Raw genomic sequence first — 15,937 nt, forward strand, 5'->3', positions numbered from 1 at the left:
ATCTGAGACCAGATTTGAACTGAGTCCTCCTGAATTCAAGGCTGATGCTCTATCCACTGCGCCACCTAGCTGCCCCTCCCTCCTGTTCTTGTAAACAGGGGAGTGGGACAGGAGAGCCAATTATCATGGCTGCAGTAATGAAGGGCAAGAGTCTTCAGTTCTGTCTCTTTCCCAACACGGTGTAGCAAAATCTTCTTGAAACTTAACAAATGTTCAAGGTAATTTACCTGGCACCACTGAAAATAAGACCCATAAAAGGAAGCATATGTTTATTTCTAGATTCAAGAAGATTCAGCAAACCCCATAACCCTAAAGAAAGACAGAATTCAATGAATTGACTAGCCATATTAAGTGAGGGCTAGCAAACTTTTTCTGATGGGGGAAGAGTAAGCTTGAGAGCTTCCTGAGTGACCTTTTATACAACATTTTCTCTAATAAATTGATGTGGTTCAAATCTGTCTGAAAAAAGAATTAAAAATGTGTTAATATATTGCCAGTTTGTCTCACACTCAAATGAACTCAAATAATCTCCTTTAGGACAGGGGCTATGTTTTATTTTTTGTTGTACTTCTTCTCAACTCCTGGCATATTCTACCTTGCTACTATAAATTATCTGGAGAATTTTCTAGTAAACCATTCCATAGGAACCACTTTCTCTTAGAGAGTGCCCTTTTACCATGTTTTTATGTTGCCTTTATTTCTACCCAATGGGACCAAAGAGATTCTCCACACTGAGCATGCTCATATCCTTAATTCAATCTTCATATATCATAGACTCAAGGATCTTCACCCCTCTTGGTGGTTCTCTTCAACAGCAATTAGGTGGGTCTCAAATTATTTCCTTCTTTACCTTAAGCATCAACTTCCTATTAGCCACTTTGCTTTGTCATTTCTGGGGGAAAGGTCATTTTCCTTAGCAAGAGTAAAGAAATGAAATAAGAATTGAATGATTCAATTATCAGTTATCATCTATCTACCCCCTATTTTTTTTACTTCCAGTGTCACCAAAACAAAAACTTTTTTGTTGCCCTTACATTTCCTTCACCATTTTCAATTCCATTATTCTTATAGAATTGTGCCTCCTTCAGATTAAATAAGATAAATAGATAGATAAATTTACATGTGTATATATATGTATGTGTATATGAAAGGTGAGAGTAAACCAAAGTCAACTTGTAGTAGGGAAGAATAGTGTCACTGGACAGCAACAAAAAAGACTGAGATTTGCATTCTATATGAAATCCTTGCATACTATATGATTTTGAGCAAGTCGTACAACCTCATAGCACCTCAGTTTTATCAGTAAGAAAATGAAGAAAATATTTTTGCCAGCCCTATTCTGTTCAGGGTTTTTGCCAGAAATAAATGAAATCCTAAGGAATATAAACCAAGAAGCTCTATGCACACAAAAAAAGATCCTGTTATTCCCAACTGATAGAGCCTACATCAAGTCATGAAACAGGAATGGAAAACACCCTCAGGACAGCTCTGACACCACTTGAAAAATTGGGGGTGAGGACTGGGAAGACAGGAGAAAAGCAACTCGTGTCACCATGAAACATATTATTTTATTTGAGTCAACAGAAAAAGAGTTACACAAGGGCTCAAGAAATGAAAATCACCATCCACATTACAGCACAAAGAGGTCATGCAAGAGGCCAGTGAGTCTGTTCTTTTAAGGTCATCCTTCCATTGAGGTTCCAGGAAGGAAGTCCAGTGTAAAGTAGGTTAGTCCTTTTTCTGAAGCCTCTCATCTCAGGAGGTATGGAGATGGGAGTGAGTCAGAGGTGTTATTTCTGAACAGACTCAGTTTTAAGAACAAAAACTCTTCTCCTTGATTTTTCTTTCAGGGAAGAACAAAGACAGAGAAACTTGGAGATTCATAGACGGAGTAGGAGCCCAGATATGCACAGGATTACTCATGTTCCCTATTTCATGGTGTTGCCAGCGTTAGGCACTGTTACTTCCTCTTAGGTGGGCACTGCTGATGATAGGGTGGAGGATATGAGGGGCATTTCTGCTGGCACTGCTGTGGTGGACTTGGCTCAGGGCACTTGGGAGGACAAGGCTCTGGGCACTTGGGCTGGCAAGGTGGTGGGCACTTGGGAGCACATGGCTCTGGGCACTTGGGCTGGCAAGGCGGTGGGCACTTGGGAGCACATGGCTCTGGGCACTTGGGCTGGCAAGGCTGTGGGCACTTGGGAGGACATGGCTCTGGGCACTTGGGCTGGCAAGGTGGTGGGCACTTGGGAGCACATGGCTCTGGGCACTTGGGCTGGCAAGGCGGTGGGCACTTAGGAGCACATGGCTCTGGGCACTTGGGCTGGCAAGGCTGTGGGCACTTGGGAGGACATGGCTCTGGGCACTTGGGCTGGCAAGGTGGTGGGCACTTGGGCTGGCAAGGCTGTGGGCACTTGGGAGGAGGTTGGCAAGGCTGTTTGCATTGATACTGGTAAGACATCTTTCCTGTATCTCAGTGAATCTGAAAGAAATAGAAGGCAGTGTTCAGTCAGGAACTTTTAAGGGTAGGATGGTCTGAACCCTTTTATTGAACTAAGTATTATCTTAGAAATCTCAGGCTGAATGTTAAAGTTTCAAATGCCATTTTAGTGGGAGTCAGAAATCTTAAATTCAAATCCTGGATCTGATACTCTCTAGTTAAATGATTTGTGAAAGTCACTTCATTTTTCTTAGACTTAGTTTTTCCATCTTCAAAGTAGGTATAATAATATCACCTTATTTATTTATTTACTTTGTGATCCTGTTATATGAGGAAATGCCCATATAAACTAATATGCCATAAAGTGAGCTAATGTCGTAATTTCTCCCCTCATATCCTTCCCCCAACATATGTCATCACAGAAAAGTTACCCTGGAGTCACAATATCTAAAATGTGTAGTACATGCTCTAACAGGTCCTTCCTAAATGGGAGGAATTCTAATTCAGGACAAGTAATTCATGATTTATATATGATCTACCAAATTAAGTTCAATCTTATTAATAGGTGATAAATTTTGGAAGCCATGGAAACCCATAAAGATCATGGATTAAGGCATGAAAAGATAGGAGAAAATTTCTCTTCAGACTGATGAAATTGAGATGTTTATCATTATCCCAATTTCAATGGAGTTCCTCTGCCTTGCCCTTTCAATACTCCTTGCACTCTCCAGCCAATTTCTCTCTATTCTATGTTGATTTTCTAAATAGTTTAGGAACCCCAGCTAATGATGGTAACAAATACCACAAGTGTCCCTTGGAAACAGTGAGCAATTTCTTCCACTTCTCTGGATTTGTTTTCCCTTCTTTAAAATTATAAGGTTGGACATGTAGGACAGAGGAAGGAACATTAATCTGGAAGATAGAACACACCTGTTTGAGTCTATCAATCAAGAGGCATTGAGGAGGTTTTTATTGTGCACCAGGCACTTTGCTAAGCACTGGAAATCCAAAGACAGACAAATATTTTTCATGATCTCAAAGAGCTTACAATGGAGAGAAAATAGGTATGTAAATTGGCATATATAGGATAAACACATAGTCTAAGAAAAGTAACCATAAAGGGAAAAGATTTTCTGAGCCTTAGTGGACTCATCTGAAAAATAAAGGAGTTGGTAGTGGACCAGATGATAGGGGAGGTCCTTAACACATTTAAAAGAATTACAAAAAATGCTTCCCAAATGAATATTTAATGACTATATGATTTTATAAATGGTTTGTGGGTATCAATTAAATCTTAAGGACAAAAGACCAAAGTCACTGAAATTCTGGTGAATTTAGGATGAATCTACACCACCATTATAACCATAACCATAGGATTTTATTAAAGCCTGGGGAAAGATAGACACAGAGACAGTGCCAGAGGCTCTCAGGCTGTTCCAGGAGCTTGTGCTCAGTTGGGGGTGACTCTGAAGGCCCAAAGGGAGCTTCTGCTCAAACCACTAAACTCCTGTAAAGGAGGATAGGACTTCAAAACCTTCCAAAGCATCCTGTAGTCCAAGGTCCTTCTTAAATTTCTCCTGGGCCTCTTCTTAAGTAATGCATGTTTCAAGACGTCCCATGGGAATTCTATAAAGATTCATCAAAAACCCTTTTCTGAATATCCCAAACCATACAACCAACTGCATGAACCTCATTGAGAAAAGATTGAAGATTCAGAATAAAAAAGAATCTTAGATGTGGTCTAATCCACCTCCCTTTTTTTTACAAATAAGGGAAATGAGACCTAGTAAATTGTCAAAAGTCACACAGATAGTCATAAATGACAGATTCAGGATTTAAACCCAGGTTTCCTGGCTCTAAATTTAACCATATCCTTCCAAGGATGCTGCCTTTATAACACATATCATAAAAAATGCAATTTAGAAATGATCTTGGATTGCTTGTTGTCTTGGGGAGGGGTGGATGGAGGAGAAGAGGGAGAAAAGTTTGGAGTACAAAGTTTTGCAAAGATTAACTTTGAAAACTATCTTTGCATGAATTTGGAAAAATAAAAATATCAAAAAAAATTTTTAAAGAGTGAAGGACAAACAACAACAAAGAAATGATCTTGGAATTCAAAAAACAGGGGTTTGAAAAAGAGAATCTCTTTATGTTAGAGCCAGGAGTGTTTGGAAATTATCTACTGCAAAACCTTAATTTTAAAAATGAAAAGGCTTTTTCACCTTTTGTTGCCATCATGCAGTTGTTTCAGTTGCATCCAACTCTTTGTGACCTCATTTGGGATTTTCTTGGAAAAGATACTGGAGTGGTTTGCCATTTTCTTCTCCAGCTCATTTTACAAATAAAGAAATTGAGCCAACCAGCAGTAAGTAGCTTGCCCAGCATTATACAGCTAGTATCTGAGGCCATATTTGAATGCATAAAGATGAGTCTTCCTGACTCTGGGCTTAGTGCCTACATTCCCTAGTTGCCCTTTTCAACTTTAATCTTTTAAATGCTGATAAGACCCAGAACAAAAACTAAGGTCACATAGGTGATTTGAAATATTTATAAGATTTAAATTCATGTTTCCTCCTTTTTGATCAGGACTTTTTAATCAGTTTCACAAATTTCAGTGTCAGCTAGGACAAATCAAAAAGTGTTCCACAAGGACATCTTAAATATTTAATATGAAATTATCCAGTTGTGACATTTCAAAGAACTATCCAATGGACAGTCAATTGATAAGCATTTAAGCGCCTTCTGTGCCAGGTGCTATGCTAAGCTTTGTAGATATCCAAAGAGAAAAGCAATTCCCTGACCTCCCAGGATACAAAGCCACTTTTCAAGATTACCAGTAGGCCATAAAGACCTTTGGCAGAGGAAGAAACGCACACCAAAAGAGATTAAGTGACTTCCTTAAAGTTCCACAGCTAGTTAGCTGCAGCGTAGGGACTGGAAGCCATCAGCTCCCAGCATTTCTGATGCTTAAGCCAGGGCTCTGTCCATTTCCCCAAACGGCCTCCTCTGCCTTAACCTTGGAGAGAAATTCCAACCTCAAAATCAGTTCTAAAGAAAGTCAGACTCACCAGATGCTCTAGTGCAGACGAGGTATCAGATGGCCGATGGATGGCTGTAGTGCCAGCAAGAGCCCCTTTATAGGGCTGGGGAGTCCTGCCCAAAGGAAGTAGGGTCAGTCCCATCTCCGCAATCCCAATTATCTCCAGAACAAAACATAATCTAGCAGCAATTCTGAAAATGACTTGCCACACTCACCCTCATTAGCAGAACCTCCCTCTTTTGCAAGCCTCCCCGAGGCAGCTGCCTTCCTGTGAGTGATTCACCCAAGGAGTCCCTGCCTTGATCGGAGGATGTGGAATTGACCGAATGTATCCCATCTTTGCTACTGCTGAAAGCAGGGGGTATCTAAGCTTTGCGGTGGGTGACCTAGAAGTAAAAGTTACTCAAGAATGATAGGAAAATCTGCATCTTGACATGGAAAGAGCACAGGTTTGAGGGTCAGAAAATCATGAAATCTCAGAGTTGGAGGAAGAGACTTTAGTGCCCATGTACTTCAATCCATAGTGATTTGTAACAATTGTAAGATTTAAATTCATGTCTCCTCCTTTGTAATCAGGACTTTTTAATCAATTTCGCAAATTTCAATGTCAACTAGGACAAATCAAAAGGTGTTCCACAGGAACAACTTAGATAGAAGGAAATCCCATTCTAACACTGTCGTCAAGTAGTATCCGAACTTTTTCTAAAGACCTCCTAGAAAAGGAATCCATAACCTCCCACTGCAACTCATTCCTATTTTCATTAGTTTTAATTGTTAGAAAAATTTCCCCTACATGAAGCCTAAAGCTGTTTTTTTGCTATGTTTTTCCGTTATTTCTATTTCTGCTCATGGGGCCAAAGAATGCTCAGATCTTTAATTCAATGCTCTTATGTTGTGAACTTGTGAAACTCTTCATTTTCTTGGTTTTTTTTTTTTAAAGAACAATTCTGTTCTTAGTAAGGACTCAATAAGATACCTCAATAACTGAATCATCATTTTATCATGCCTTTGAACAAGGTTTGTGATATATTTCTTAAACTCCATTTCCTCTTTCTGTCCATTTAGAATATGTCCCAAGTTTAATATTTTTTCAATATAATGATGTGGGTTATAACCCCTTTAAGATTCCTTTCTGATTCCCAACCCCCATGGTTGAATTCCAATGGGAGATATCCGGGCTCTCCCAGCCCCTATTGGATCTGAGCTAACTTGGGCTGTCCCAGCCCCCATTCTAATGATCTGCTCAGGTTTCCCAACCCCATTATCTAAACCTCCTTATCTAAAATCTCCTTATCTAAAAACCTCCTTATCTAAAAACCCATGGAATTCTATTCAATTTCTAATCCTGGCTAAAGCTCCAGCCAAAGGCCAACCTGGGACTCCACTCATGAGCCTCTTCAGATTACCAAAAGCCTCTCTGTTATAAAAGGGGTAAAACTGGAGCCCACTCTTTGCAGAGATCTCAAACATCCTTACGCTGGTCATGTCAAGGGTTTCTGCCCACCGGACCTATAGCTCTAGTGCTCTTTTATTTCTACCCTCAACTTTACTAACTAAACCTTACTTCCAAACCCCATAATAAACCTCTTTTATCAATCTAGGTTTTCAGGTCTGTAAATTCCTTTACAGAAGACTCTTGCACCACTACTTGACCTCATTTAACTCTGTATCTTTGTGCCAAATCCAAAGGGATTGCAGGGGAGCTCTATTTGACTCCCTGTACCCCAAACCTTCCACTAGACCTCAATTAAATCTAATTTTCTTTAGATACTCCTTATCTAATTCTCATCAATAATAGTATTTAATTTCTCCCAAATACATTACAAAAAATTTTTATCATTCAATTTTATAATATTTTGAATTCAAATTTTTTCTCTCCCTCCCCTCTTCTAAAGAAGGTAGGTACTTTGATTTAGTTTATACATGTGTTGTGATATAAAACTTTTCCACATCAGTCATAGTTGTGAAAGAAGAAACAAATCAAAAAGAGAAAAAATATAATAAAGCATAAAATAAGTGAAAAATATGCTTTGATCTTCAGTTTCTTAATATTTTTCATTATCTAATTGGGTTATTCATTTATTCATTTAACCATTCATTTGATTCAGCAAACCTATAATAATTGTCTTTCATCTAAGTGGCTCAGGAGATAGACTGCTAGACCTGGAGTCAGCATAGATCTGAGTTCAAATTCAATCTTAGACACTAGATCTGTGACTCTAAACAAGTCCATTTGACCATTGTCTGCCTCAGCTTTCTCAACTGAAAAATGGAGATCATAATAACATATGCCTTCTAGGCTTGTTTTGAAAATTAAATGAGAAACTATTTGTAAAGAAAATGGGATATTCCTTATCTAGCACCCAAATACTGAGTGTTATCTAAATGCTTATTGTTTTCCCTTCTCTTTTCCTTCTGGGCTTAGTGTTGGACTTTGGTGGATACCTGGCAATGGATCATCATTGGCTTCCAATAGCTTGTTTCTTTAACTACAGATTATATTTTTTGTTATACCTTAAAACACTGGCTTGCAGCTGCTGAACACCTGAGAAGGCAGTGAAATAACCCAGGAGGTACTTGGCAATTGAGAAAACCTCCCAAAATATTAAATCTAAAATTAAATTTAAATAATTAATCATTTCATTATTTCTTAATTAAATCATTTTTTATTTATTATTAATAATTTATTTGTTTATTAAAGCTAGGTGGCTGCCAAAGATTCTCAAGTTGAATAATTTCCACATGGGGAGTAAAATGGGCTTGCTATTGTCTCCTAAAACAGAGGGATTTAAATGGAGATTGAGGTGAAAAGTTTTGTAGCTTGGTACAGAAATAAAAAGTTTGAGTTCAAATCTTGCCTATGACTCTGCATGAATGGCATCCATCAAATCATTGAATCTAACTGAGCCTAAATTTGCTAAATTATAAAATTAAGGGTCTAAATCAGACAGCCTCTGAATTCCTGCTAGCTACAAGTCTATATGCCTATTTAATAAAATGAGCTGCCACGGAAGTGAGTGAACTTCCTGACACTAATAATAGCTGACATTTAGATAGCTCTTCTAAGTTGGAAAAACATATTACATCCTTTCATTATCTCATTTGACCTGTACCCAACAATTCTGTGAGGTAAGTAGTACAATTTTCATTATGCTCATATTGTAGATGAGAATTTTAAGACTCAGAGAAATAAAGTGGCTTGTCCAAGGTCAAAGAATGAGCAAATATAGATAGTAGCATTTGAATTCAGGTCTGAATACCAAGTCCTGAATTTTCTACTATATACCTCACGCTGATTCTCATTAAAAAGATTCAAGCAGCTAGAAGGCACCGTGGACAGAGCATTGACCCTGGAATCAGGAAAACCTGATTCAAAATTTGACCTCAGACACCTTCTAGCAGTGTAACCCTGGTCATCACTTGACCCCAATCGCTAATGATGGTGATAATGATAAATATTCAAGCAGGACCTTGGGAGACTATTTGTTGGGAATGTTGGAGAGGGAGTCCTGGTCTAGGTACAGTCTAGACTTCTAAACATCATTCCAAGGCTGTGATTTTGTGAAATATTAACTGCTGAGCAATTATTAACAGTCACAGAAATATAGACTCACAGAATATCAAAACTGGAAGAAACTTGAAAGGTCATTTATCATCTAACTTTCTTTCTAATGAATAAATAAGAATAATAAATAGCCTTTATGTAGTGCTTTGAGTAGAAGTGTTTTGTAAATATTATCTCTTTGTATGTTTTCAACAACTTTGGGAGATAGGGGCTATTATAAACCTATGCCTGCCTCAGTTTTCTCATCAGCAAAATGGGGATAATAATAGAATTTATCTGTCAGGGTTGTGAAGAGTTTAAAAATGAGATATTTACAAAGTCAATTTTGCCAACTGTGTAGAGCAATTTAAATTATAGCTATTTTTGTTTTACAGATGAAGAAGCTGGGGCGAACAGAAATTACAGAGTTGCCTACAGTTGCATACTGAAAAAATGTCTGAGGCTAGATTTTTATTCAGGTCCTCCTGACTCCAGGAACGTGACATTCTATCCAGCACTAGCTGGCTATATCATTTCTTATAATATCTTCCACTAGCTGGCTACATCATTTCTTTTTTTTTAATTATAGCTTTTTATTTATAAGATATATATATGTGAGTAATTTTTCAGCATTGACCCTTGCAAAACCTTCTGTTCCAACTTTTCCCCTCCTTCCCCCTCTCTCCCAGATGGCAGGTAGACCAATGCATGTTAAATATATTAAAGTATATGTTAAATACAATATATGTATATATGTCCAAATAGTTATTTTGCTGCACAAGAAGAATCAGACTTTGAAATAATGTAAAATTAGCCCAAGAAGGAAATAAAAAATGCAAGTGGACAAAAACAGAGGGATTGGAAATGCTATTTGGTGGTTGACACTCATTTCCTCTAGTTCTTACATCATTTCTTATATACAAGGAGCTTTCCAGCTTTTGTTTGGGTACCTCCAGGGACACTACTTTAATCTGCACCACATTTTTAAAAGCATGATACAACTGGGAATAAGATACACACACACACACACACACACACATATACAGCACACATAAAATAAAACATTCTCTCTGGGGAAATATTTCCCTTAAAAACACCCATATTCCTTGCCCTTTTCCATCTCTACTCACATGTAAAGTTTCTTCTAACACAAACTCGGAATCTCTATTTTCATCACTTCCCTTATATCTTCCTCTCCAAAACAAATACCCCTCTTCTTTACCCAAATATACACTTCCCCTGACATATTTCAAAATAAGCTATTTTCTCCCTGTGTATAGATCTTCCTCCCCTCTGTTTTTCTGTCTCTGTATTTGTCTCAGTCTATCAGTCTTTCTGTGTCTCTCTCTTACACACACACACACACACACAGACACACACACACACACACACACACACACACACACACCCTTGTAATAAAGAGTTATATAACCCCATTTATAACCCCAACCATTTTCCTAATCCAAAAACCCTTTTTCCAAACTGACTCACAGAGAGACTTCAAAATGTGGTCTGCTCTTCCTTGGGTATATTAGTTTGGCAATTATGGTGCATCCAAATTGGGCTACATTGCAGGGGAAAATCAGGGCATAGCAGGTTTGGAAAGGAGTAGTGGGTGATTTGACCTGGTGCCTGAAGGGTTAATTATCTCTTTGGAAATCTCATACTCTGTATCTAGGAGGGATAGCATGGGCTTTAGCCCTTCTACCCACCCAGTTGCAGATCTGGAGCAGATATAGGGTGGATTAAGGAAGCTAAACCTAGGCAGAGGTGTCAAAGGGAATTAGGATGGATTTTCAATCTACCTGGCCAAGATGGCACTTTCTGTTGAAAATGCCAGAGATTAAATGTGACATCAGTTCTGCCTTGTGCATATAAATATGAATCATCTCCCTGCCATGACCTCATAAAGGCATTTGCCTTTGGTTGATTTCAAGTCACTCTGAAAGTCCTTCTGCACAGTACAGGATTCATATGGCTTTGATTTCATTCTAAAGTTGGATTTTCTCTTCCAAAGTCAACTTTTGCTTCTATCAAAAATTGAATTGAGCCCATTGGCTTCAGTTTTAGGAACCAGGGAAAAGATACCACCACCCTCAAGAATCAGAAGGAAGAAAAACATTGTGGGCAAGGGACATCTAGTCAATGCAAAGGCACAGAGATACAAAATCAAGGAGTCTTGTCAAGTTGTAGAATGTGAGAGAGATTTCATGTTGTCTAGAACATACATGCAACCATTCAGTTGACTCCCATTGACTAAGTGCATCAACATGCATATCTAAGATAGGTCCTACAGATAATACAGTGAATGAGCTAAGCCTTGAGTCCATCTTCCAATCAACTGCCAAAGTGATTTTTCTAAAGCTTAGATCAAACTACATTAACCCTCTGCTTAATAAACTCTAGTAGTTCCCTATTACCTCTAGGATCAAATACAAAATCCTCTGCTTAACATTCTAAGCCCTTCATAAGTTGGTCCCTTCCTATCTTTCCAGTCTTCTTCCACTTTACTGTCTTTCATATCCTTGAAATTCCACTGGCCTCCTTGCTTTTGAATAAAACAATGTATTGCCAATGATGGCTTTGGTGGCCTACAAAGAATAAAAGAAATAAATCATTTTTGCATGGGTATATAAGAAAACAACATTTTCTGGTCCCATAGAAATTCAACAGAGTGGCCAGCCCCTAAGGACATATTCTTACCCCTGAGATAGATAGATAGATATAGATACACATACATATATATACACATGTGTGTATTGTGTGTATACACCTATGTGTATATATTACATATAACTTAAAAACAAACAAGGAAAAACCTTCAAGATATTGGATAAAACTACTATGGTAGATTTATGAGGCTAAAATCTGCTTCTGAGAAGGAATGCTTTTATAGAAAAAAATCATTCATCCACAAAAATACCTAAGTACCAAGTGGCTGGCAAAATCAACTGCCAAATAAGAATGTTTAGCTTGGAAATTAGAAGACTCAAAAGATAACATGATAACTGCCTTCAAATATTTAAAATGCTGTCACATAAAAGACATTTTTTTGATTAAACCTGGAGGACAGAATCAGAAAATGAAGTTGCAAAGAGGTCTTTTAGGTTTAATTTAAGGGACAACTTCCTAACAATTAGAATTCCTCCTAAATGGAATGAGCTGCCTGAGGTAAAGGGGTTCTTCTTTACTAGGTATCTACAAGCAAAATTTGAATGACCATTCCCATTTAATCATGGTTTAACTCAATGATCTATGTAATTCTTTCCAATTCTGAAATTCTTTGAAGATGTACAGATGATCCTTGCTTTATGCATCTGGTAATTCTTAAACTATCATGTGGAATAACATTTCTCTGCATATAATATTTTAAATAAATAATATTTTAGCTTTATCAGATTAAAGCTTTACTTTAGCTAAATGTTTTAAAGATTCCCTGAGGTGAATCCTTCTGCTGAGTTTTTTAAAATAAATAACTACCTTTAAATTTTTGTTACCAATTTTTTACATTTATTTTTGAGGTGCTTGTTCAGTCATGCTGGTTATATCCAACTCTTCATGACTTCATTTGGGGTCTTCTGGGTAATGATCTTGGAATGGTATTTCCTTCTACAACTCATTTTATAGATGAGGAAACTGAAGTAAACAGAGATAAGTGACTCACCGAGGATCACATAGCTAATAAGTTCCAAGGCAACATTTGAACTCAGGTTGACTCCAGGCCCAGTACTCTATCCACTGCAATGCCATTTTCTTTTTCTTTTTTCTTTTTGGAAAGGCAATTGGAGTTAAGTGACTTGTCCTGGGTCATATTGCTAATAGGTATTAAGTATCTGAAGTTGAATTTGAACTCAGATCCTCCTGACTCCAGGGTTGGTTCTTTATTTACACCATTTTCTTAAAATGAAACAAATCCATGTAAGACATTAGGACAGAGAACAGACTTCCCCTTAGTGTTGCCTCTAAACTTTGAAATGAAGGATAATATCATGAACATGAGGGCAGAGTTAAATGAAGGGACTCTTAGAACAGCCACTGAGAGAATATGAATATATTCTGTAAATTACAACTTGCTCTGCAAATATTTCACCAAAGACATGTGACTAAAATGCAGAAATATAGTATCTCCATGTACTTAGTCAGCCCCAAATCTCCACATGATTGATGCTTGTGCCCTCCACATGTGCACTCTGGCCACGAGGATTCTTGAAATACATCTTTACACATATATTTCCTAGTCAACATGTTCCTTTGATGGGCTATAAAATTGTGCATACCCTTTGACCCAGCAATACCACTATTGGGTCTGTATCCCCAAGAAATCATAAAGAAAGGAAAAGGACCCACATGTGCAAAAATGTTTGTGGCAGACCTTTTTGTGGTAGCAAAGACTTGGAAAATGAATAGATGGTCATCAATTGGGGAATGGCTGAATAAAGCTGTGGTATATGAAGGTAATGGAATATTATTGACCTATAAAAATGATGAACAAGCTGACTTTAGAAAGACCTGGCAAGATTTACATGAACTGATGTTGAGTGAAATGAGCAGAACCAGGAGATCATTATACACAGTAACAACAAGAATGTGCAATGATCAACTATGACAGACTTGGCTCTTCTCAGTGATTCAGTGATCCAAGGCAATCCCAATAAACTTTGGATAGAAAATGCCATCTATATCTGGAGAGAGAACTATGGAGATCGAATGAAAATCAACACATGCTATTTTCATATCTTTTTTGTTTGTTTTTTTTCCTTCCCAAGGTTTTCCCCTCTTGTTCTGATTTTTTCTCTCTCAACATGATTCATAAGACAATGTGTATTAAAAATAAATCAATTTAATTTTTAAAAAATGTTCTTTTTGACATAGGCCCTCCATGTGTATTCCCTGATCAAATGTGTTTTCAGTATATATACTCTTACATACTGATTATGTGGTGATCTATAGGGTAGTACAATCCATGTGTGCATAAGTACGTAAGATCTCCCTTTTATTACTTATTGATATTATACTTTATTTGTTACCCTGTTGACTAAACCTGGTTCAGTGGACAGATCAAAATAGATTGTAGATTAAATCTACAATCAAGAGAACCATGTTAAAGTCTTGTTGGTGGAATAGTGAGAGAACCTAGTTCAAATCCAAGATCTCTTTTTTTTTATAATGTAAATGACTTTGGGTCTCTTAACCCCTCTAATTTCTCATTTTTAAAATGAGGGGTTTGTACTACATGGTCTCAGAGTTCCCTTCCAGTTCTAAAATAAAACATCCTTTGTTTTGAACCCATGAATCCTAATGCCAACTTATAAAGAAACACATCAGTGGGGTTTGATGAGCTCTAGTTTTATGAGTGAATATTGAACCACAGAATATCTCAAAAATGGGACTTCTTTTTCTGGGGGTCCAGATAGAAGAGGGATGATGCAGGGGCTCCATCTTGATTGAAGAAAGTAGAAAGACCAGTAAAACTGCATTGCCTTCCAAAGAAACAAGTGGACAAGAGAAGGAAGGAAATCATAAAGAAATCTGTCCTACAATATATATATGTGTGTGTGTGTGTGTGTGTGTGTGTGTGTGTGTGTGTGTGTTTGTGTGTGTAGATAGATAGATAGATGGATAGATAGATAGATATAAATATCCCTTCTTTGTCTTCTTTTCAATGTTATTCATTATAAGGAATACTCATTTATAAAGTATCTATTATGTAGGTGCCAAGCAATATGCTAAATACTTTATTGATATTTCATTGATAATATGTAAGATGCATAGAAATTGGATGAAGTTTAAAGGATGGCATTCTTCTGCTCAAAAATCCAGAGAATAAAGAGCTACAGGCTCTAAATGAAGGAATAATGCCTTTCCATCTCCCTGCATCAGTGTTCTTAGGTTTGTTGACATGAAAAAACTTCTGTGTTGGTAAAAGGACTTCTAAGTTTGCTTCCTGGAAGAGAGGATGCAAAATACAAAACCTAGATCCTGACAAACTGTAAAATGGAGCCAATGAGTGCCAAGCTTTGGTTTTGAGATGCTTTTTTTGGTCAAATGATTTTGATAATTTTAATGTATACTTTTTAAATTATGCAAATAAAAAATTACATAACTTGAGGGAAACAAACAAAACCATCTTGAAAAGATTGTAAGCCAAGGACACATTGAAAAATCATAGAACCATAGACACAGGGCTAAATGTAAGAACTTTTGGCTTATTTGTTCCATATGCTCTCATTAACAAATAAAACTGAGGCTTTGCAAGATTAGATGACTTAAGCAAGATCACAAAACTTATTAGGAGCAAAACTAATTTCACAATGAAGATGCTAATGGTTGATTTCTCAGAATGATCCATTTCATGAACATTATCAGCTTCTTAGAGTGGGGAAAGCATGTTAAAATCTATACTGTGGTTAAGAGAGACCTGTCAACATGCTCAAAGGCATGTAGGCAAGGGAGAACAGCAGATAACAGACTGAGAAACAATGAATAGACTGGTTAGATAGAAACCTAGATTATTTATTTTTATGCAAAATGACTGGAAAGATAGCTTGAAGCCAGGTTGTAGAGAGTGAGGTTATTTCCATTCTTGAAGACTTTTAAGAAGAAAATTAACTCTGTCTTCGACTCTGGCAATGATATGAAGGATGGATTGCAAAGAAGAGGGAAAGAAACCAAGAAGTCCACTTAGTAACATTGTTGCAATAGTTAAGAGCTTTAACAAAAGGTTTGAACAAAGATGGTAGCAATGATAGTGGGGGGGAAAAGGAAGATTTGAAACAGAATAGACTGGATTTAGCAATTTATTGGATACAAAGGAATAAGAAACTTGTGATGTTGTGCAAAGAACAATGAGTTTGTAATTAGAGGACCTGAGTTTGGATCCTAGTTCTGTCTGTCATTTGTATGACCCTGTGAG

General features: G+C 37.2%; 1 long non-coding RNA gene across 2 annotated transcripts in view; it reads right to left on the minus strand.

The window, feature by feature from the left end:
• Positions 1–1,548: 1,548 nt before the first annotated feature.
• Positions 1,549–15,937, minus strand: part of LOC141539377 (uncharacterized) — a 57,619-nt gene continuing 43,230 nt past the window's right edge. Inside the window, exons 1-4 of one of the 2 annotated variants that reach the window (XR_012481286.1) lie at positions 10,516–10,843; positions 5,696–5,866; positions 5,509–5,593; positions 1,549–2,482 (exon numbers count right to left, since the gene is read on the minus strand). This is a non-coding gene — a long non-coding RNA (uncharacterized LOC141539377). Of the gene's footprint in view, positions 2,483–5,508; positions 5,594–5,695; positions 5,867–10,515; positions 10,844–15,937 lie in introns of those variants that run through there. The other variant, XR_012481287.1, reaches the window with a different exon arrangement.

Source organism: Sminthopsis crassicaudata, chromosome 4 (genome assembly GCF_048593235.1).
Source record: "Sminthopsis crassicaudata isolate SCR6 chromosome 4, ASM4859323v1, whole genome shotgun sequence".
In the NCBI taxonomy this organism is placed as follows: domain Eukaryota; kingdom Metazoa; phylum Chordata; class Mammalia; order Dasyuromorphia; family Dasyuridae; genus Sminthopsis; species Sminthopsis crassicaudata.